This window comes from Mirounga leonina, unplaced genomic scaffold (assembly GCF_011800145.1).
Source record: "Mirounga leonina isolate KUSES-001 unplaced genomic scaffold, KU_Mleo_1.0 Mir_174, whole genome shotgun sequence".
NCBI classification, from domain to species: domain Eukaryota; kingdom Metazoa; phylum Chordata; class Mammalia; order Carnivora; family Phocidae; genus Mirounga; species Mirounga leonina.
In genome coordinates this window covers 41,933,151-41,957,358 of record NW_023270451.1, presented here as the reverse complement: position 1 = coordinate 41,957,358, position 24,208 = coordinate 41,933,151, and the positions used below count along the sequence as shown (strand labels likewise).

Genomic DNA, 24,208 nt, shown 5'->3' with positions numbered 1-24,208 from the left:
GAAAGTTGCTTTTATTATCCAGCAGAACACTTTTCAAAGGCTCTCTCGGTCAGTTGCCACAGCTGCACAGTGGGGTTGGTGTTATAGCCCCATTTTGCAGATGAAGACGCTGAGGCTCAGAGATCGTAAGTGGCAGAGTCAGGATAAAAATCCAAATCTTCAACATCAACCCTGACACTCTTTTGGCTCTTGTGCTACATTAAGCCTGCATGGTAGCAAGCGGGTCAACAGTAGGAGCCGGACGAGAGACCCACCAGATCCTGGTGTGCTGGCGTGGAGACCCGTCTCCTATGTGGTCTCAGACTGACACGGGGCCATTGTGTGCCCTGTGTGGTTTGTAAACAGGACAAGGCAGTAAAATTCAAGACAATCCCAAACAGATGGACATCTGGCAATCGTGAGATAAGCACTCAGAGCTTTCGATGAATTGGTGACAGTGCAGGAAGGAGTGGAAATGAGGGTTCTGAAGGGTCTGAGATTTCCTGGCCTGTCAGCTCTGAGCCAGGCTGCCCGGCGGGGGATGTGGCCCCACTCTGTGTAGAAGATAAACACAAACAGCTCCGGGATCACGGTTAGGCATACAGAAAGGGGGAGTTCAGTCGAGAGCTGTATGTTTTGCAATTAATAAGGCACAAAGGAATCCTTCCCAAACTTCTGCTCGGGGTGCTGTTTAGTGACATAATGATGGTACCTTCCATTTATTAAGCCTTTAATACATGGCAGGCAATGTTCAAAGTCATTTCTCTGTAGGATCATATTACAAAGTTAATTCTACTCTTACTTTTACAGATGAGGAAACCAAGGCACAGAACACTTCAGTAATTTTAGTAATTGCTAATTAGGAAGCAAAACTGGATGTGAACCAAGTCTGTCTTCTGACTATTGTCCTATCCTCCCCACTGTGAGTGTTTATGGAGCTTTCAAGACCTTGGGTGCTTGCATTCTCCACTCTGACCTAGGACAGTGCTTCTCAGCCTGTGCAAAGTGAAGAACTGGTTTGTTTGCTTGTTTGTTTTGTGCAATCTGCCATTAAACAGAGTTCAAATATGCCTATAGATTCCCACCACGCAAGACTCAGAACCCAACCTGCTCAATATCCTATAAGATAATCTTCTGACCACTTCTTGGATGGTGTAGTAAAGTCAAAACACTATGAAATTTTAAGATCTAAACACTTCCTCTCAATTTATGTGTTTTTCTCGTTGTGGACCAGTAACAAACAGTTCACAGACATGCACTGGTCCACAGACCACACTTTGAACAGCAGTGATGTAGGACACTTTATGTGTAGCCCCCTAATCCTAAAAGGCAAGAGGGCCACTTAACAATGATTGGTGTTTGTATGTACAGGTACATCTCAGGGAAGGAAAGCCCAAAGTTAAAAAAAAAAAAAAAAAAGGAAGCAAAGACATTTATAAAAAGGTAGTTCGCAGACCTAAAAGCATGTTTCATATTATAAATCAGTAAGATGCAATCGTCTAACAGTAGAAGAACAGAACAATAATTCTGGTGAAGCCATTCACTGGAATAGTATACAGTCATTGGAAGAACAGATACAATGCTAAATAGAAAACAAGAGTAAGATATATCCGGTATAATCTTATCTCTAACACATCAATATCTGCTATCAAGAAAGGACTCTGGGGCGCCTGGGAGGCGCAGTGGGTTAAGCATCCAACCCTTGCTTTTGACTCAGGTCGTGATCTCAGGGTCATGGGATCAAGTCCCACGTCGGGCTCCGGACTTGGCAGAGTCTGCTTGGGATTCTCTCTCCCTCTACAACTCTCCCCGGCACACTTGTATGCACTCTCTCTCTCCAATAAATAAATAAATAAATAAATAAATAAATAAATAAATAAATCTTTTTTTAAAAAAAGGATTCTATAAACTATCTGGTTTTTAATTATAATTTGGTAGATGACTTTAGCTAGCATCAATTTTTTTCCTTAACATACTTATTAATATCTCCTTATTTTAAGAAAACTGTTATAAATTCGGGGCGCCTGGTGGCTCAGTCGGTTAAGCGTCTGCCTTCGGCTCGGGTCATGATCCCGGGGTCCTGGGATCAAGCCCCACATCAGGCTCCCTGCTCAGTGGAGAGCCTGCTTCTCCCTCTCCCTCTGCCTGCCGCTCTGCCTACCTGTGCTCTCTCTCTATCGCTGTTAAATTAAAAAAAAAAAAACTTAAAAAAAGAAAACTGTTATAAATTCATTCTAAGTTGTAAATGACTAATAACTCATAATATTTTCCAGGGAGCGTTTGCCTTTTAATGAGAGACATAGTTAGCAAAAAGGCATTAATTGTCAAATTTCAATCAGCAATGCATTAGGAATATTACTTTGAAATCAGGCAACTGAAGAGGTCAACTGGAATCCCTAATATATGTGGTATGTGTCTCAGAAGCTTGGTCCCAGCTCTTCTCCTTCCAAATGAAAAAACAAGGGTCCTTGCCTACACTAACAAACTATGAGACCAAAATATAGATGGCCGCCTTGGTCACCCACTTAGGAGGTATATATAGGGAGGCTTTTGAAATATTTAGGATTTAAAGCTCACCTACTTCCCAAAAGATTTTTAAAACAATGGATGAAAATTTAAACAATTCAATTAGGGGCACCTGGCTGACTTAGTAACAAGAGTGGGCAAATCTTGATCTCGTGGTTGTGATTTAGAGCCCCACATTGAGAGTAGAAATTACTTAAATAAACTTAAAAAAATATATTTAAAAATTCAATTTAAAAAAGCACAGAATAAAAACAGTTTATAGTGTCTGAAAAATAGATATAAAGATCGTGAAGCAATTAATTTACATTTTCCTCCTAGAACACGGCATTATTTTTTACTCAACAAAAATGTACTGATTGTATCTCTCACAGCACTTCCCACAGTAGGTGTTTAAAATGAGCAAATTTGGGGCGCCTGGGTGGCTCAGATGGTTAAGTGTCTGCCTTCTGCTCAGGTCACGATCCAGGGTCCAGGGATTGAGCCCCACGTCGGGCTCCTGGCTCAGTGGGGAGCCTGCTTCTCCCTCTCCCTCTGCCTCTCTCCCTGCTCATGATCTCTCTCTCTCCATATCTCTGTGTCGCAAATGAATAAATAAAATCTTTAAAAAAAATAATAAAATGAGCAAATTTAATCAAAGTACATCAACTTCAGGGTTTAACCATTTCTTCCTAAGAAACTTGTGGAAATCAGTACATAAATTATGAAGTATTGGGCAAATTCCAAAGCAACAGTATATTCTGATAACTGATTTTTCCACTTAGCCATTTAAAGCATCTCAGACCTGAAGTACATTATGTACATTAAGTGTTATCGCTTTATAATGTATTTAGAACTCAACAGACTCCCTTTCCCCTTACCTCACCATCAGATGATCCACATAGGTCGAATTTGGTGTCAAGCAAATTAAAAGTGTTATTTTATTATCCAAAGTAATTGTTTCAGTATTAACAGGCCATTATGCTGAATTGGTTATGCTGGTGATTATGCCACTAAGAATGTGGGGCTAACTACTGGTTTAGCTGAATGCCCATGTTTGTGAAAGCCTTCTTTAAGCTCTCCTATAGGTGGCAAATCATCCTTAACTGGGTACTCCAAATGGTCTGTGTACCTCAGATGTATTTTTCTAAGCCATTAACACATTGAAGCCCCTCCCCCAATTCCCTAAGCAACCATTAATTAACAGTGTAAGAAGATAGAATCAGGCCTCCCATTGCGATGCGGCTGGGACCAAACCTTTCAGCAATGATCTTGCTCAGAACTAGAGAGTCATTGTATGAGATCTCCTATTCACATCAAATATGCTATCATGGGGGGTGGGGGTGCTGGGAAGGAAGGGTGTTAGAACAGTGCTTTTATTGAGCTTTTTTTAAAAAGATTTATTTATTTATTGAAGAGAGAGAGAGAGCAGGAGCAGGGGGAGGGACAGAAGGAGAAGCAGACTTCCCGCTGAGCAGGGAGCCTGACCCGGGCAGGGCTCCATCCTGGGACCCCGGAATCATGACCTGAGCCAAAGGCAGACACTTAACCAATTGAGCCACCCAGGCACACCATGAAGAGCAGTTTTTAAAAATCTGCGGGCTATGGATATGTTTTTGAAGGCTTCAAGGTAACTCAACCTTGTGAGGAATTCTGAAATGAACTGCTTAACCTGGCCCTCAAATAGTTCCCATATCTGAGGACTCACTAAGTGCTAAGCCCTATATAAGGTGATTCAGGTAGCATCACTGATGCTTACAGATTCTTGCCAGGTTTCCTGTTTTACAGATGGAGAAAAGAAGCTTAGAGAGGAGAATTTACCCTCATGGCAACCTGGAAGTTACGTGAAAGATCCACTTGGTAGGCTTCTATTGCATAGCAACTCCCTAGAACACAATCCAGCTCTGAGCTTACAGTCAATGGCAGAGGGTAGCACATACCTAAGAACCATATGATTAATCATAATACCAACAAAACACCCAGAAACAAACATCATGAGAAACAGGCAAAATCTGTGATACACACTCACAAAGGGACATTCTCACCTAAGACTCAGAATTGTGAAGAAACCAATTCTCCCCCCAAAGTAATCTATATATAAAATGCAATTCTAATGAAAATCCCAAAAGGATCTTCTTTGAACCCTTAAAAAATGATTCTAAAATCTATCTGGAAGAATAAACACTCAAATAGCCAGAAAAATTCTAAAAATGAATAGTAATGAGATATTAAAATGTGTGGTCCTGGCACAGAAATGTACGGAGCCATCAAATGACCATGGCAGAGCCCAGAAAGTATATATGGACATTTAGTACATAATAAAAGCAGCACTTTATATCAGTGGGAATAAGATAAATTATTCAAGAAATGATCTTGAAAAAACTAGCTAGCCATTTGGAAAAAATAGAGCTGGATCCTAGTCTCATTCTTTATACTGAGTTAAATTCCAGAGGGATCAACAATTTAAATGTAAAAATTGGAACTGTAAAAGTAATAGCGGAAAAAAGAATAAAGATTTTTACTATCCAGGAAAAATGGCAGTCTTTCTTATCATGAGTCAAAGGCCAGAAATGAAAAGGGAAAACCTGATACATTTTATTTCATTAAAAAAATGTAAAATCCCTGTAATAAAAAAAAGCAAATGACGAACAGAAAAATAATTGCAACAAACATGATTTGCAAAGAGTTAATATCACTAATCTAAAGAGTGTATAAAATACTTTCTTTATATTTTCCCAAAAAATCACTTGTTTTTTTACAGTGAACATATACCATTTTTCTACCAAGAAAAATAATAAAACTTTTTATTTTTTAAATGAAATATTTGTTTAACCATGCCTATTTCCTCCAATATATAACTTTCAATATTTAAAGGAACAGAGCAATCACTTTAGATCACACTTTGCAACCCTAACCACAGGAGGTCTCAAAGTTGGATGTGCTTAAGAATCATCTGGGAAGGTTTTACTGCTGATAAAGGGGTAAAGGAATTTGCCCTTAAAATTTAACAAGCGTCTTGATGTGTCTCACCTGTTAATCTCACTTCGAAAACTATCATAGTAGCACCTCCAATTACAGAACATTTTACCCTGCAAAAAAGGACACTGAGAGACTGTCTTGAATTCAGCAGGAGATGAAGAAAGATCTGGTGCTTCTTAAAGCAGCTCCATTGGCCATTGAAGAATTGCTTTCTCTGTCTCCTAGTTTTGGTGGCCTCTTAAGATCTGATGTTAAAATGTTGGTGCCAAATAAAACTTATTATCTAGGTTTTATCCTCAAGCTCTCTTACATTTTATGCCAGAAAACCAATTCTGTGTATGACATTGCATTCCCCATTGCTCTATGATGTGAAGTATGGGCTCTGTCTTCTGCAGTTAAATGACCTTTGTAGGAATTCAATCTTCTGCGTATAGTCCGAATTTCATTTACTGAAGATGCCATATATGTCTTCTAAGGTGAAAAAAAAATTGAATTCCTTAATGGAACTTTCCTGCTTTATCTTGACAATCTGTTCTTTATTTCATAAATTTGGAATGACTTTTCCAAGTTTCTATTGGCTCTTCGTTCCCTCCTCCTCAGTTTTAATTTCAGTGTTAGGAGCTTCACAGGCTTTAAGTATTGAGACACTAGTACAGTTCACAAGGTATGTGTGATTTATTCAAATCTATTTTGTTGGAATAGAAACTTAAGATTTCAAGTCAATTGATGACACGTCTGGATTTAAATGAGGTCTACTCTGAGAGATCTTCCTATAATTAGGTTTTTCGAAGGATGTGATGGCCTTAGAAATTGATCACTGTTTCTAATTTTTTTCTCTTTTTTCATGTTTTAGTGACAAGCAGTTAGGTCCTACCACCTACATATTTAGGCTTGCAGTAATTTCTCTCTTTATAAGTAGGTATTGTCATACTAGGTAAAAATAATTCTGTTACCTTTTTATATTTTATCTAACATTGAGTCCTTCCTTCCTTCTTCATTCATCATTTGATTAGTTCCTATTGACAACCTAGACATGATCTAGTTACTTTGCTAGATCATAAGCATATAAAAATTTTTGGACATCAATTCTAGGTGATATAATTTTGTTCTTTCCCAAGCTTCCCCAAGAAGGAATCAAACTTCACAATCACAACAGAGTTTCAGAAATATCAACTATACAACTACTATGAAGTTAATCTCAATAATCTTGGTAAATCATGGCCATGAAAAAATTCCAGGGTGATGTCTTACCAGTCAGGCCCTCACAACTAGCATTTACCTGTTGCTCACGACTCTCAGGTGTGTACTTTTGGACCTTCTGGTCTTTGCTGGTATACAAATACATGAGCTCCAGATACCTGAAGAACATATGTCGTGCTCTGCCAGTTGCTCTACCTCATACTGGTTAAGGGACACATTCTTCCACAATGACCATTCCTTCAAAACAATGTTTACTCTCCTCATGGAATCTGGGAGTAAATCATTATGAAAGACTGTTGTCTGAACAAGGACTGCATGTCCCCAAAATCCCAACAATGATTAGTGATTGCCACCTACTTACCTACACAGTAAGAATTCTCTTTCTTCATACTCTCAACAACCTTGTGCTTCTGTTTGATATCTGAGAAAATTAGAAATTTATTCTCATCACCCAGGCTTTGTTCCATGCCAATGAAAATAGCAAATTTGGTTTGTCAGGAGTTCCTCTTGGAGGTCATTGCCAAGGATTCCACATAAGAGGTGATCTCATGGGAAACTTTGTTGTAAATCCCCAACATCAACATGTGGGGCAGATGGCTCAACCCTGTGAGGTTTCAGCAGAGGCTCTCAGACCTCTTGCTTTCATTTGTAAAATTCAAGACACTGAACAGGGACCAGTAGGGATGACAGGACATCCTTCTTCCATAATTCAATCATTTCATCTAACTTCCTAATCTTAGGCTAGTCACTGGTCACAAGAGATGTTATTGTGCCACATATTTGGTCCTAGGGGAAGTCTGCTTGTGTTTATTTTGTTTTCTTCTAGATAGCCTCAAATACAACGTGGAAAACCCTGAGCCTAAAAATTAGGGGAATTACGTAAAGTTCATCTGGAAGTCAGCACAGACTTAAACCAAGTCTCTCATTCTTTTGGGCAAGATGAACTGGCTAATAATTCTCAAAGAGTACTGGTATCAGCTTGGAGGGAGGTCTCTAATAAAAAAGCCACAGGGTTCTCTCTGTCTTTAGATGTTGCCTTAGTCCAAAGTTTCACCCTGCCACAGACAAGGACATGGATGGCATGCTTATCAAATCTTATGAAATTTATTCAGCGTATGAATCCAAGAAACAGGACACTTGACATCCAACTCCGCAATATACTTCGGAGAAACAATTTAAGCAGTGTCTGTCCAACTTCCAGTAAAGATATGATCTAGTTACATCCGAAGAGTAATTATCAAAAGATTTACACTGCCTGCTATTGTTTTGTTTTCTTCTTCATTCTCATTAGTATCTTTTGCGGGCGGGGGCGGGACTACTAAAAAGTATATGCAGTCTTGAGATCACAGTAAGTGGCCATGGTAGTTAGTTCCAGCAAATTACAACAAGCCACTTCCTACCATCTTAAAGGAACACCCTGAAATATCACACAGTGCACCTTGGCACACAGAACAAAAGATAAATAAAGTCCTTGCAGGCAAGTTCAAATCCTGTAGCTCAAAGGCGATAGAATTTTAGAAATATTTTAGAAATTATGTAGCCTACATGTTCCATTTTACAAATGTGGCACTTTGAAGCTAGAGGATTTCCATGACTTTTGAATGCCCCACTGCAATTCAGATTTAGAGCCTGAGTGAGAACCCCACTTCTTCCTTATGCCTCACTCCCTTCATGCTCCAGAATGATTGACTCAATGCCTCCTCGGAAGTAGGCAGCGCTTTCCTTTCTGCTCCCCTTCCTCTCTGTGAGCCATTCACACCAGCATTCCCACAACCACAATTGTGGTTTCCTCTGTCTAGAAATCCTACCCTGTTGCTATGGAAACGGTTCCCTAATCATCCTCCAAGACCCAGCTCAAATAAACTTTGAGGAAACTATTTACTCCATCAGAGTTAGTTGCTTATTGTTCATTTTGCCCATATTATGTGAATTTTCAGACTGGTTTACATTCCCCTGTGTCTCCTCCTGTGAGCTGCTAGAAGAATTAAGTGTCAGCCATCTTGAATCCCCAGCCTCAGGTAGAGCCTGGTATATAGCCACATATGCAGTGGACAATAAATGGCCAAATTAAAACAAGCAAATAAACAGTAACAACAATAAAAACAACCCGAGGCCAGGCCTCACTCCATAAATCTGTAGAAGCCACAAAGATAACATGACAAAACTTTTGCTCTCAAGGGGCTTACAATCCAGTGGAAAAGTCACTTACAACTTCTCAGCAAATATTTCCTGAATGATGAATTAACGTGATTTAATTCCAACTCTCCCATACTATTATAAAATTCAACTGATCTTGGTGTGTTTTGTGGAGCAATCGCTTTTTATCTTGACTAACAGGACTTCCTACTTTGTAGTCTGACTTCTGCATTTCACTGCATTTATCACAGCCCCCAGGGCTGGGCTCTCACCATAAAGTTGTGCAGAAAACATGATGGGAAAATTCACTCGCACACATTAGAAGTGTCCCCCATGATAAATAATCATTGTATTGGCCTGGAGTGGGAAAATAGGCACACATACTGTTAGTTGGAATATAAGACAGTATAATCTTTCTGTGGGGTACCTGGGTGGCTCTGCCGGTTAGGCATCCAACTCTTGATCTCAGCTCAGGTCTTGATCTCGGGGTCATGAGTTCAAGCTCTGTGTTGGGCTCCAGGCAGGGCGCCTACTTAAAAAAAAAAAAAAAAAGACCGTACAATCATTCTAGCGGCCAACTTGAAATATGCATCAACATTTTTTTTTTAAAGATTTTATTTATTTATTTGAGAGAGAGAGAGAATGAGAGACAGAGAGCACGAGAGGGAAGAGGGCAGAGGGGGAAGCAGACCCCCCGCTGAGCAGGGAGCCCGATGTGGGACTCGATCCCGGGACTCCAGGATCATGACCTGAGCCGAAGGCAGTCGCTTAACCAACTGAGCCACCCAGGCACCCCTATGCATCAACATTTTAAATGTACATCTCTTTTTCCTAGCATTTCCACTGCTAAAAATTTACCCTACGAACATATTTGCACAAATCTGCAAATGTATAAGTATATTCGTTGCAGCAATGGCTGAAATAACATAAATTTTTAAATGGTTACATCCAGGGGCGCCTGGGTGGCTCAGTCGGTTAAGCAACTGCCTGCAGCTCAGGTCATGATCCTGGGGTCCTGGGATCGAGCCCCGCATCGGGCTCCCTGCTCAGTGGGGAATCTGCTTCTCCTTCTGCCCCTCCCCCCTGCTCATGCTCTCTCTCTCCCTTTCAAATAAATAAATAAATAAAAATTAAAAAAAAAAAGGTTACATCCATACCCTGGAATTCCATGCAATCACTACAAAGAATGCAAGAGATTAAATGTGCTGAGGAGAGACATTTGATATATTATTAACTCAAAATTCAAAGCACTGAAGGGTATTGTTTAGTATTATCCCATTTGTGTAAACAAACAAACGATACATATATTTGTATATGTATACAAATTACTAAAAGGATATACCCAAAATATTAACAGAGGTTATAACAATGGCTGGTATAGAAGTCAGAAAGAAACCAGAGAATTTTATTTTTTTAGTTCATACTCTGGCAGTGTTTGAATTACTTTACTATAAAATATATGATTTTTATGATTTCTAGAAGTGTCTTCCATCTTTTTACCACCTTCTTGTTTTATCTATTTCAGTTTAGCCAACTAGATTTTTCTCAGGACTGAAGTTATTTATTCCATATTAACTCTGAAAGTCATATGCATCTCCCAAACTTACTCTCTCTAAACCTCTTTTACACTTTAAATATGACCTTTCCGAGGTCTTCAGCTTATTATTAACCAGATGAAACCATCAGTACATGGACTCCCCCCACCCAATCCAGGAATTGAATTACAAAAGTACGTTTGAAAAAGAAAAAAAAAAAAAAAAAAAAAAGCTAACTCAATCGCGTCAGTGAAAACATCAACAAGTGTTAGCAGTGCCAGCGTCATGATGCAGGAGGTCAAAGACCCATGCACTCTGCACCAGGAGTCCCAATGGGACTTAACTGGGGCAGTTCCGGTTCTGCCGTTAGGACCAGGAGCACTCCAACCTCAATGAAAGTGCGTAAGACACCGCCATTATCCCCGGATCATTGCCATGGTAGACCCAAACAACTCCAGTCTGTCGTGCCAATGTGTACTTGGGGAGTCTTTAATGCACGGATCATTGGCAAGCTGCGCCATAAAAGCCCTGTAGGAGCCACGGCCGAGCGTGGAGTCAGGGCACACTTGGGGACGCCCCCATGCCTGGATCATTTGCAGCGCATCGTGTCAATGCATACTCGGGGAGCCCTTACTCTGCAGCCTGCCATGCTGAGGAACAATGTACACCAAAAATCCTTATGAAATAGTAGTTACAGTGCATACACAGTATTCACTCTTCTAAACGGCATGTCAGCAAGTTTAGTGTGCGACAAATAACTCCTAAAAGGCACAAACCACTCCTAGAGGCCCAACTTCACACACAGACGGCTGGGCCCTGGAATTGTGGCATGACTGCGGTGGGAGTGCGGGGCTCTCCTTACAGTGAACGAAGGGAGCGGGACAGCGAGTTCACGCAATCTAAGCCTCTGCTGCTCCTCGGTGTTTCAGTAATAATCCCGACGATTTTCTAATTGTTTTCCTGGGCGTCCGATACTGCCCTCTGTCCCTGCCCTGTTCCAAAGCACCTGCAGGCAGGTGAGAGGACATGGCTAGAGGAAAGCTCCTTGGGGCTTAAGGCTCTAGACCAGCACTGTCCAACAGGAACACAATGTGAGCCACAAATGTCATTTTACATGTTCTTTGTAGTCACACTTTTTGAAAAGGTCAAAAGAAACAGAATTAACAGATTTTAATAATATATTTTACTTCACCCAAAATACTATCTTTTCAATATCCAAGCAGTATTTTTAAATAATTGGGAGTTTACATTCTTTTTTCTCATAGAGACTGTATTTTGCCCCGACGGCACATCTCGATCTAGCCTAGCCACATTTCCAAGTGCTCGAGAGCCACATGCGGCCAGTGGCTGCCCCGGTGCACGCACAGCGACAGAGGCCCAGGAAAATGAATCCCAGTAGCTTCAATGTTCGCCGGCAACGACCTATCTCAGAGCCAGCGTGTGTGTCTCTCTCTCCACCTCATTTCCTTACCAGCGCCGCTGCACCCGCTGATCAGCCTCTTCTTAGCAGCCAGAGCGGGCGGCTATGCTCCGCAAATATGCATTTTCGGAAAGGGGAGAAAAACTACTTTAGGCCAAAGTGATAGTGCCAGCAGTAGGGCCTCCTTCTTGGAGGTGAAGGGGACAGGGGGAGCTGCGGGGGGAAGGAAAAGGGAGCGGGCAAGGTGCCAAGTGTGAGGGTGGCGGCCTCACTGCCACTAACTTCTTCCCCAAACGTGCTGTCCGCAGGGCAGCGGGCCGTGCGTCCCGGGGGCCTGTGGGGTCACCGACAGCCGGCCGGGCGGGGTCGCTGGTATCCGAGGCCGAGTCTTCCCAGGGACACAAAGGGGAGCGAGGCGGAGACAAAGGCGCGGGGAAAGAAAGGGAAAGGGGGCGAAGGCGGGGGCCGGGGGCCGGGCGGGGGGCGGGGGGCGCGCGAGGCGCAGGGCTGCGGCGCTGCGGGGCTGCGGGGCTGCGGGCCGCCGGGCGGGGGGCGGGGGCGGGCGGGCAGACAAAGCGCCGGCGGCCGGCGGGAGGGGGCGGGCGGCGCGCGCTCATCCGGGGATTCGCGGGCCGGCCTGCGGCAGGGGGCGGGGGCGGGGGCGGGAGGCTGGGCGAGGCGGGCAGGTCGATTTGAATATCAGGCTCTGCCACACTCCGGGCGCCGCTGACAACTTCATTACCTCCGCGTATAAAAATGACTGCTGGCGAATGCAAATGGCTCGCCCGTCTCAGCCGCCTGCCTCCGCTGAGCCGCCGCCGCCCGACCTGACGAACGGCCCGCGGCGGGGCCGGCTCCTCCTCCCGCGCCCCCGCGCCGCCGGGACCCGGGACCCCCGCCCCACGCCGGCTCCGAGGGCCGCGGGGGAGGCCGTTTGGGAAGAGAAACGGGGGCGGGGGCGGCCGAGAACTGCAGATCTGCTAAGATGTGCTCGTGAGTGTTAAGCGAATGCCCTGCCTCTTAACTGTCGTCTCATTAATGTATGGCAATGCCGGGAAAACAGTCCTCGGTGGATGGGATTCGTAACCTTGAACCCTGATGGAAGAGGCTGGACCCCACTGGTCCCCGCCCGCCCTGCCTGGTGATTAATTTGGACGAAAGCATCCCTAATGCCCCCATTTGCGCCTCCTGAGCCAGCAGGCGGCTCCCTGCTCCCCAGGCCTTAGGGTGCACCTGCCACCAGGACGAGGCCGCATCACTGTGCGCAACCTCTCTCCCAATCCAGGTGGGAATAGAGGCAAGTCTTGGACAGAAGGAAAAACAGTCCTTACAGAGCCTCCCTCCCTCCTTTGGCATATAGAAGGAGAGGAGAACTCACTCCCTAGCAAGAAGTCACCTCCTGCCTTGTGACAGCGTCAGTTATTACATGGGGACTCCTTGTGAGCTCCTCTAGAGCAGGAGCTAGGTCATTTTTATTGATAACATCAACGATAGTAAACATTTGCTGAGGACTTACTATGTGCAAAACATTATGCCTACTCCTTTATCTAAATCACTTTATTTTTGCCACAACAACCCTTCTGCTCTCCTGAAAACCGAGGCTTATGGAAGCCTTACAAGAGGCCCAGGGGAACCAGCAGGAAGGGATGGAGATGGGATGGGAAAGTAGGCCTGCTCCCAACAGAGCCTGTGTTCCCAACCATTCTGCAATATTCATTTTATGTGTCTTTCTTGCAGCTGACTCTGCCGTTCTGCACCCCCTTCCTTCAACTCCCCAATCCCTCCAAGACAGTCCTCTCCCTTGTGGCCCAGGAGTAAATCCCAAATCTGTTACAATCAACCTGTTCTTTTGTCAGGGGCTTGGTTGAGAAAAGAACATGTGATCAGTCCTGGCCAATGTCATGGGAGGGGACATCTGCTGGGGGCTTCTGGGAAGTGCTTCCTTGCCCCAAAATAAGGGACACACCGAAGCGCTTCCCGTTTCTTCTGCTGGAAGATAGCTTGGTGCTGTGTATAGTTGTGTCTACCACCTGGTAACCATGGAGTAGCCAGGCAGCAAAACTACTCTTTGTGGAGATAGATTTGCAAGATTCAGTGATGCGGGCAGGCTGAGTCCAAGGACCCAGAGGGAGGGTCCCACAGGACCAGCCAAGAGAGTCCCTGGCTTTATACATGATAGAAATCAAACGCAAGCCAGAGAAAGTGAAAGCAGTTTATTGACTAGCGTGAGTGACAGAGGGTAGCAGACAGAGTGTCTGGGAGACTCGGGAGGAAAGGAGAGTGAGTCTCGTCATCACTTGGGGTGAGGGGTTTATACTGGAGAGGGGTCTAGGGTACATGTTGCTTCAGGAATCGAGGACAGGGTCCAGTCAAAGGCTAGTGTCAGGTGAACAATAGGTGTTACTCCGTAAATTACTGAAAGTAGGAGTGTTGATGCCAGGGTCAGCTGAGGTTTGCTTGAAATTAATATCTGGGAACATGTTAGGGATCCGTCTCTTCTTCCATGTTTTGAAGCCTAAGACAAAACCCAGAGAACGATTAACGGTCTTGCTTCCCCCTTGAAGTGGGAACATAGCTTCTTTGGCTTACTCAGAGGCAAAATATGGAACATGAGTAAGTAGGTCCTAACAGAAAACCAGCAGAGATGGAGCCTTTCTAAAATGGAGTCCCTTCAGCTTCCCAACCTCCTCAGAACACTTAATAAGAGAGCTAAAGTTTAGGAAAGTCTCACTCTAGTCCCATCTCTACCGGCAGTGAAATCATGCTGCCGCATGTTTACTCAGGACTATATTTAAGTTAATTCCTTTTTGGAACGAGAGAAAATATGAAGAAGTAAACAAATGAAAAACGCCAGAAATTTGGTCATGTCTCTTCCCTGTTCTCTTTCCCTTTCTTCACCAGTAAAATAACTGAAGAGGGTCTGCTCCAGACACTTAAAATGGAAACTCACACTTCCAACTCTTCCTGGGCCCTCACCTCCAACCTCATTCAGTCTCAAGGCTCTAAGCAGTTTTTCCCCAACTCCCTTTGCCTTTAAGGCAGTCCTGTGGCTACACAGGTGAGGTATCTCTTCCCTCCCAGAGCATCAGACCCTCCATCTAACTGTCCTGCACACACACATACAGGGGTCTGAGCTTTGAAATGTTTTCTGCTGTCCTTCAAGCAGTCTTTTTAGGGAATTCGTGTCTGGTTTTGGACATTTTCAAACACAATGGCTACTTAACCAGTCACTTAGTTTCCTTCGGCAGCTGCCTTAAAACATAGAATCCAAATTAGAACAGAAAGTTGATTTTTATTGTTTGTTTCATTAAAACCATGCACACTCTTCATTAAAATATGCAAAAAAAATATACAAAATCCTTGCTATATGCTTTAACAATCCATCCAGAATCAATCGGGTGACTGGCTCCAATCTCTCTCGTATTTCCCTCCGCGGAGGAAAAGAAGCCCTGACTCATTAGCAAGACATTCCGGTGGTGCCACAGTCTGCACCTAACCAGCTCTAGCCTTATCTGTCTGCCATCATATACTCCTAAATCATGCTCTTGCATTTCGTCTTCCATGACATACACTTTAGTATGTTCACTGCACACGCTGTCTAGAATGCCCTTGAACCCCATCTCCAACTATTCAAATACCACTGCTCTTTCCAGGTCCAGATTAAATACCTCCTCTTCCAAAAATCCTTTCCCATTCCTCATATTTTGTGACACAAAATTTTGTTACCTAGTGTTTGTTCTCAGTAATATTTAGCATATGTTCTGAGTGTATTGACACCCAGTGATATAATAAAGTTTCTTGCACCTCTTGTTTTCATTAGGGTAACTTGGACATAAGTAATAGAAAACCTGTCCCTACTAGTTCAAGCAACAAGGGAAATGTAGTATCTCATGGAGGAAGTCTCAAGGTGGCAGGTGCTGAGGCTGATTAATTCAGTGGCTCCATAATGTTAGTGTTGTCAGGGACCCAAGCCGTCCTCGGCTTGTTGATCTTGTCCTTAGCTAGTTCTCCTCAGGGTCTCAAAATGGCTACTGTAGTTCCAGGCATCACCTCAAGACATGCTAAAGACCAGCCAAAAAAGTGGGACTGTTCTTACCTTTAATTTCTTCTGAAGAGTAGGAAAATTATACCAGAAAATTATCTCAGAAGATTTTTTTCTTGTATGTCGTTAGCCAGAATTGGATCCCATGCCTATCTCTAAACTTTTACTGGCAAGGGAGATAGGATTATCATTACTGATGACTAACCAGGATTTATCCCTGAGTTATACAGGGGGGTGGGGAGAGGCAGGGGATAGGACAGGGCACTATCAAAACAAAAGGTAAATTTTAGCTAGTCTCCCAGTTATCTATTATGCATACAAACCCTCCAAAAGCTTATTGGCTTACAAAAACTATTTTTCTCAAGATTCTGGACTGGGTGAGGAGAGGGGTAATTCCCAAGGAAGAAGGGAGGTTTGGTGGGTAGGCAACCAAAAGTATCTCTTTCATGCAACTTATGATGGTTTATTTGAAAGTCAGAAATAGTCACATTTATATTATTCTTTTGGTTGTTCTTTCTACAAAATATGTGTTCAAAATGGTATATGTTAATTTAGTCAGTAACAAGTTGATTGGCTAATTCAACTGATAATTTTCTTCGTGGGTGGTAAAATGATGTTTGGTCTTCCCTAAATAATGAACCATGTTATGGACTCCACATAGGGGTTTGCCTTTAATAACATTAATGCTTGACTGGATTAAGCCATTTGTGCCCTAAATTCTATAGACTGTAGACATCTGAGAATTAAGGTCAGAAGGATAGCAAATAATTCCTTTGATAATTTGATAAGTGGATTATTCACCATCAGAATATTACCCTTTTGAAAATGTGTAAATCACAAGCTTTTGAGGATAAAATTATTAAGTAAGCATTCCCCCCTTTTAATCAGGGCAGGTAGGAAATCGCAACATAACAGTCTTTGTTTTGTAAAGTCACTTCCTTGCCCTAAATAGGCCTTCCAATTCTCTTTTAACTTTCATATGTGTGAGGCAAGAAATTCTTTAGTGGTGGCTATAGTTAGATTCCTATCATTTACTAAAATAATACATGTACTTCCTTTTGTGATGATATCTTCCATCTTCTAATAAATGTATAACTGCCTCTATAACAATACCCGGTCAGATGATGAATGTTCGTATAATAATTCTACCTCTCTCCCCCATTTTTTTTTTCAAGAAGCTCATGGAACTGCTTGCACAAAATCAGATGTATTTCAGCATCATCTCTGTGAATCATAGACCATGAGGGTCGGAATCACAGCCCTCTAATCTGATAAGTGAAGAAAGTGAGGCCCTAGAGTTCAGAGAACCTTCTGGAAGTTGCCAGGCCAGTCAGTGGCAGAGTAGGATCTCATCATCTTGTTTTCTGGTTGATTGTCCTCTATACCACACCCTGCTATTAATGATTAACATTAAGGACAGAACTAACTCTAACCAGGTTATCAAGTCAAAGTCCTGAATAAGAGTAGGCTTTGGGGCACCTGAGAAGCTCCATGGGTTAAGCCTCCGACTCTTGATTTCGATCAGGTCATGATCTGATCTCACGGTCGAGGGATCAAGCTCCACATGGGGCTCTGCACTAAGTGAGAAGTCTGCTTCTCCCCTCCCGTTCCCTCTGCCCCTCCCCCCCAGTCCTACACGCTCCCCACCCCCCAAATAAATAAATAAATCTTTAATGGAAGAGTGGGCACCCACTCAGCCAGGTCCCTGCAGGGGCAGGGTCTGGATTATATCCTCCAGGTGTACGCTCACCCCCAGCCCGGTACTACCTACATCCCGACCCACAGGTACCTAAGGTCTCCTCAAGTCCCTGTTTCAATACGTGTCCCAGCAGCCCACGCAAACCCAGGGTGCAAGGAATGTCCTTGACAAGGTGCTTCCCTCCTCCACTCCTCAGCGTGAGAAGAAAGGGACAAACAGAAGAACACATCTGTAATGCATTGCTTGCCCTCATAGTACCATCTTGGTGAAGTTAAAGCCAAATTTTAAGAATAGAATCTTCCAATTCAGTCATAAAAGTGGGTTTTTACTTCTCAATGTTAGTTGTATTTTACCCCTTCAATAATTGTTTGGATTTAGAAACCCTGGGCCTGTATTTTTTCAATATAGAATTATTCCATTGGTGGCATTCACTCACACCCACAACTCATTTGTTCAAATCGTACATTTCTAAACAGCAGAAAGGAAAATATGCTCCAATTCACTAATATTCTTAAACAATTAAAGCACAACTAAGAAAATGAAGCCTAATTTCTCCTCTTCATCCCTTGCTTCCTCTTCTTCTTTGACCAACAATTGCTATAATCCACACTAATGAGGTAGACTGTGTTAAGAATTTTCTTCACTTAACATTTCTCATTATTAATAAATTTTACACTGACAACTATAAAGTGAACACTTTGGATTTATGCACCTAACCTAATTACATATGCTGCATGTACGCATTTCATTATTTACTTGACAGATTCATTCCTTGATATCATAAATAATTAAACAAGAATCAAATATTAACAATCAGATACATGTTAATTCTCCTCAAATCTGTAGAAACAAACTATATTTTTATCTTCAGTTCAACAAGCACTGATTAAAATTTCTTCATTAGGCAAATTTCATAAGCAAAGTTCTTGATGTACTTTTCTTACTTTCACTGAAAATTAAACCTGGAACAGATTATTCCAGGATTACTTCATGGGGAAAAAAAATGAATATAACAGTATTTCTAACAAGCCATTGGATTCGTAATCTTTCTCAAGCACGGCTGTATCTTATATATGAAACATTAATCTGCGTGTTTGTTAGGAATTTTCAAATATGGGTTTTATTATAAGCCAGGAGACAGCACCATATGTGTTGTGGGTAGTGTATTACCAGAGCTTCTTGTCTAGTGAGATGATGGTTTTAACCAAACAATAATTTTATAACTTGTTTAAAGAATAATATCTAGCCATTATGGATAACGGTAGAACTAAATTTATTGGGGCTGAAAATTTACCCTGAGGTCACAGTATAGCCATTGCTTTTTCTGCTTTAATGAGCTAGGTTTAAAAATTTTTTATTCAAGTATATCAACATCTTCATTGATCAAAGTATTCTCACATTTTATCAAATTTGCTTTGGGAGAGCATACCATACAATTTCATCATTTAAAAAATATTAAAGATTCATAGATAGCCACATTATTCATAATACAAGATTAATGCCAGGCTGACAGGTTTTTGTAAAGATCTGACTCTTTTTTTTCTAAGTGCATATACCATATCTATGTGAAATGTACCTCTGATGTTGCATATTGATTACTCCCTTCTCTTCTGTTCTGATGCTAAAGAGAGAATATTATGGAATGATGGTCAGGGTTAGTGTGTCTCTGACCTACACATGTACTATTAATAATTTATGAGCTGATTTAAAATACAGCACCAAGAAACCAACTGAGGACCACTGCCGTTGCCTGGAATGACATACACCCAGGGTTGAAAGCACGTGCACCCGAATTTTGAGGTTCCGTTAAAATATACAAAGAGATACAAATGCTCTAAGTGCCAGAGCTAACTGAATGGAAGGAAGCCATGCTTCTTTGTTAGAAATTTCAAGTAGCTACATTTATCTTGTTTCATCCTATCCTTTCTGTGACATTAGATTTCCTCTTTAAATTATTTAATTAGATTGTCAAGTGAGCTCATAGCGTCTAAAAACATCAGAGAATCTAAATTCAAGGAATAGGGAGGTATATAAAGCAAAAAGATGAGCGCTTTCTTCTTATTTCCCCCATGCTTTCACACGCAGAGGTTGTCTGATGAGTATCCTTCCAGACTGTTCTAGGCTCACTTAAGGATAGAGGAGATGGGGAGGAGGAGTTCCCCCTACCCTCAAAAACGGTATCGCACTCTACTTGCTGTGCTGCAATTTGCCTTTTTCACTCAACGGTCTATCAAAGACATGCCCTGTATCAGCACATACATTTGTAGCTCACATTGTAAACAACAGTATAGTGCTCCATTTTGTGGAGGTGACATGGTCCATTTATCCTTTCCCGCATTAACAGAGTGCTAAGCGGTCTCCGATTTTTCACGATTAAAAACCAGTGCCACATACACTGAACATACATGCTTAGTGTATGTTCAGCTGTTTCACTGAGAGCACCAAAAGTGGAATGGCTAGGTCAGTAACTGATTTTTACAATCTCCTTGATCCAGAGCTCCTGGCCAGCTCAGTCAGTAGGGCATGTGACTCTTGATCTCAGGGTCATGAGTTCGAGCCTTGCATTGGGTGTAGAGCTTACTTAAAAAAAAAAAAAAAAAAAAAAAACACTAAAATCTCCTTAATCCATTAATTAGGCAAGGATAAATAAATATTCCTCTTTAGGGTTTAAGTATAACAACATTGCATTAATAGGTTTGCACATAACATTTAAGTCCATTTTCTTAGAAGTATAGTTTTAAAACTTGAATAATATGAAATAATTTAGGAAAAGATCATCTAAAGTTTTAATTACATTAATTTCATGTGTGAGTAGCTTTATGCAAAAGCAAACTAAAGTCTAAGTTGTTCCTCGTGTTTTCACAGTATGTCATCCAGCCACACGTCTGTCTGTATTATTTTTAATATCAACACCCAAAGCAGCCAGTCTTCATTTTAGCAATGTTACATGTAACGAACACTTTTAAAGTGTGTTTATGGAGATTGACAACTGTTAAACTACTGAATTTTTTTTTTAAATATATCCAAAGGATTTTATGTGTAAAAACATTTCATCCACAAAATCTAATTAAAAACAGTATTGTTATGTTTTTTTGAAACCATCACAAGTTAAGTATATTTGTAAAATTCTCTGCTTTTCCCCTAAACTGTTTGAAGCTTTCTACAAACAGTGTAATGGTTACCTAGTGTGTCTGTCAAGTTCCATTATATGAAGTAGAATACGCTTTCAGAAAAGATGCCTTGCATCTGATGACAAGCACTTCCTATCTGCTAGGATTCATAAAAATTGCAACATTGATCATTTCATGTAGAGATTTTCTTTCACAAGAAGATAAAGGGAAACCTTGTTATGCCAAATGACTTACTAGTCAAAAGTATCTGGGACACTGAAACCTGGAAACTAGTTAATGGTTTGTAACAAGTCAGAAATAAAGATGTTCAACCAAGAAAATGACATTAAGCAGCACTGGCTACAAGAGAAAAGAGCAGCCTGTCAGAATCATGCAAGGGCTGTGGTGACAGGTAGACAATAAAATGGGATGACACCCATTTCTCTCACTGGGGGTGTTTTCAACAGCTTTCTCTTGAGAGTTTCCATGCACTTCCTTTGCAGGCGACCTTCCCTCTAAAAATGGCAGCGGACCCGTTGGAGGTCTTACTAAAATTCTCCTTCTGTGTTATAAAATATGTTATATAAGACAGATGGCTGTAGCTGAAGAGTTAATTCTTCATTGCGTAAAGGCAAGTGGGGACAACGGTCTTTCCAGTAAGGCAGCTCCTCGGCTGACATATCCCAGCAATACTGCAAGGTAGGCATCATGAAACAGGAAATGAGTCAGGGGGAAAGTCAGTCCACAGCACCACCTAAAATGGTGGACAGCACGAATCCAAACAGAAGCAGCATGGCACATAATTAATATTTCATACTCAGATTGGTAGCCATTATATCTGCAAATGAATTCCACATACTAGTTTAAATCTCCACAGTTTATAGTCCAACAGCCCCATTAGGATGAACACTGTTTTCATTTTTAAGAGACAATTTTCTTTCATTTACCCTCATCACAAAACCGCCATGGTAAGAGTATACCTCTACTTACCTCACTATGGCCTGTGAAGGCGATGTCATCGAAGAACAGAAAGAAAGCAAAGCACCCAACTAAGTCCCCAATGGGTTCTTTAATACCAGCAATTTCAAGGAATGAATCTACCTGATCTAAAATAATACTATCGATGTTTTTTACTTAACCCCGTTCTACTGTAAAGTTACATCATTTCATACATGTCTATTTAAAGTGTTATAATACCACTGAACTAATTTCCAGTAGAGTAATAGCTATTAGTCTAAACCATTTCTCTTTTTAAAATTCTATTTCCAACATATTTTTAAGTTGTGTGACAAAATAAACATTTCATAACCCTTTGCAGCTAAGTTTTTTTTCTACTAATGTCATTTCAACCGGTGGGAGGTCTATATTTTCCACACTGCAGTTCTACATCTAAAATTATTTCTGATATAGATTAGCTGTCCCTTAGCTATGAAAGACAAAATCTTAGTGTCTTTAACCCTGTCTTATTTGACAGCAAGCACATATCTACATGAAATAGAAAGCAAATATTTGTTCTTTTCATACAGCTGTCAGTGCAAACTTGGGTTGTTTAGAAACCTGTTCACACACACAGAATTGGTGTTTAATACATGACATATGATAAAAGGTCGATAGGTAAAATCAAAGATTATTTAAAAGAGTTGACACACATTTTTGAAACAGAAGGTGATGGTGTTATGCCATAAATTATATAGTCCATTGACAATGCGAACTTCATTGTGCATTCATTTGATTGTTTGTTGAAGAAAACAGGTTTGATTTAGTTGCTCGCTTGCCAGAGTATCAACTTTGGGTCCGCTCGCAGGGATAGGTATAAGAAAATGTTGTTTGTTACTCTAAAATATTTCCAGTTAAAGTTGCTTTTCAGCTCTTTCTTCCAGGGGACTTTCTAATAGCTAATGGGAACATATTCTGAAGTCAGGCAAGCTGAGCATTCCTGATATTACTGCCACCTAACCGCCCCCCCCAACCCTAGGCACACCACCCAACAAAGTCAAGCTTCTGCTTTAAGAAACTGGCGGCTCCTGAGTATGCAGGAGCAGTGATTGACCAAAAGATGCTTTCAGGGGTAAATTTACTTTCCTCCTGCCTCCAGGATTTGCCCTATCCTGGGGCCAAACTTCACCTGCCCCTAGACCCACTCCGTTCTGAAGCCCCAAGGACAGAACTGTTCTGCTTCCTGTGGACAGCGTCCCATCTGCTGAACACACATTTTAATAAGTAAACTCTATTTCCAGGGAAATACCTATTGGTATTAACAAGAAAATAGCATCTCTCTACAAGATTCTCTGAAAAGAAATCCTGTCAATGGCACTCATTCTACCTTCAAAGACAAGTCCCTGTAATTACTTTCTCCTCTTCGTTTCCTTGTCTGGATAAAGCAACAAGATCAAGAGAGCCTATCCATTTTCCCCAGATACCTTCTAAAATGTGCATCTGCTTTGCAGGCTGGGATCAGAAATTTCATTATCTGTATTTGTATTAGTAATTCACTGCACAAAGAGAACAGGGGGCAGAGGAGGAGAGCAAGCATGGAAGCAAACATCAGACAGACAATTGTATATATGCAAATGCTTGCAAATTTCCACCAGCATCTCCATATCTATAACCAAGCAACATGGAAGCCTATTCATCCCTCATCTTCTTTGCTGCCAAATATGGTTGTGGTTTTGGAGGAAAATATTGAGAAAACGTTGAACTTTCAGCCACCGGGGCTAAATCTAACTCAAAGCCTACTACATAAAAGGCGAAATATAAAATGCATAAATATAATCAGTGATTTTCTAGAAAGACATGAGATATGCAACCTCCTGGCTACAGAGGGTGGGAAACAATATGCTCTGGGAGGGGGCAGGGGAAGGAAATCGTTGCATGCAGCTCTCTAGGCCAATTGACAGGGAACTGAAATGTTGCCTCTTGGCTTGGGGTTGTGTATTTGCATAAGCAGCCTGAGCAAGAAGGGGCATGGAAAACCGGAATCAGGCATGATGAAGAAAATGCCCCAAATTTGAATTCATAAATACAATGTACTCCCTTTCAAATGAGTATCCATGGTGATTGAAAAATGACAGCAGGACTCATCATGTATTTTGTCTTGAAATCAGTGAGTCCCAAATAATAATGGTTCTAGAAATTTTCGTGACTTTCTTTATTCTTATACATAGATTCTACTCACTGCAAATCTGTAATAAGAGTAATAATTCACACATACACATTCATTTCATATGCAGTAATTCAGCTCACTTTCACAATCATGCTCTGAGGGAGAATCGGTATTATACTCATTGTACAGGTGAAGAAAGCAAAGCTCAGATGTTCAGAGATTTTCATCACTAATAAATGACAGGACTGGAACTCAAATTCTCCTGATCTCCTGAGCCCCAGGTGCCACCACATTATGCTGCTGAGCAACACTATCAAAGAGAATTCATTGCAAACGTAATGGAAATGGCCATTTTTTTTTTTACCTCTCAGCAACATCTGACCCTGCTGCCCACTCCTGCCTTCTTGAAACCCTCTGCTTCCTTTATTCTTGGGAATTGCTCTTTATTGATTTGCCTTCTGCCTCTTAGACTTTCTCAATCTCTTCCAAGATTTCCTCTTCCT

The 24,208-nt window shown here is 41.5% G+C and overlaps 1 long non-coding RNA gene across 2 annotated transcripts in view; it reads right to left on the bottom strand.

Annotated features, from left to right (window-relative positions):
• Positions 1-9,265, bottom strand: part of LOC118020892 — a 77,988-nt gene extending 68,723 nt beyond the window's left edge. For both annotated transcript variants that reach the window (XR_004682046.1, XR_004682047.1), the window contains exons 1-2: positions 9,224-9,265; positions 7,022-7,081 (exon numbers count right to left, since the gene is read on the bottom strand). This is a non-coding gene — a long non-coding RNA (uncharacterized LOC118020892). The remainder of the gene's footprint in view (positions 1-7,021; positions 7,082-9,223) is intronic.
• Positions 9,266-24,208: the final 14,943 nt, after the last annotated feature.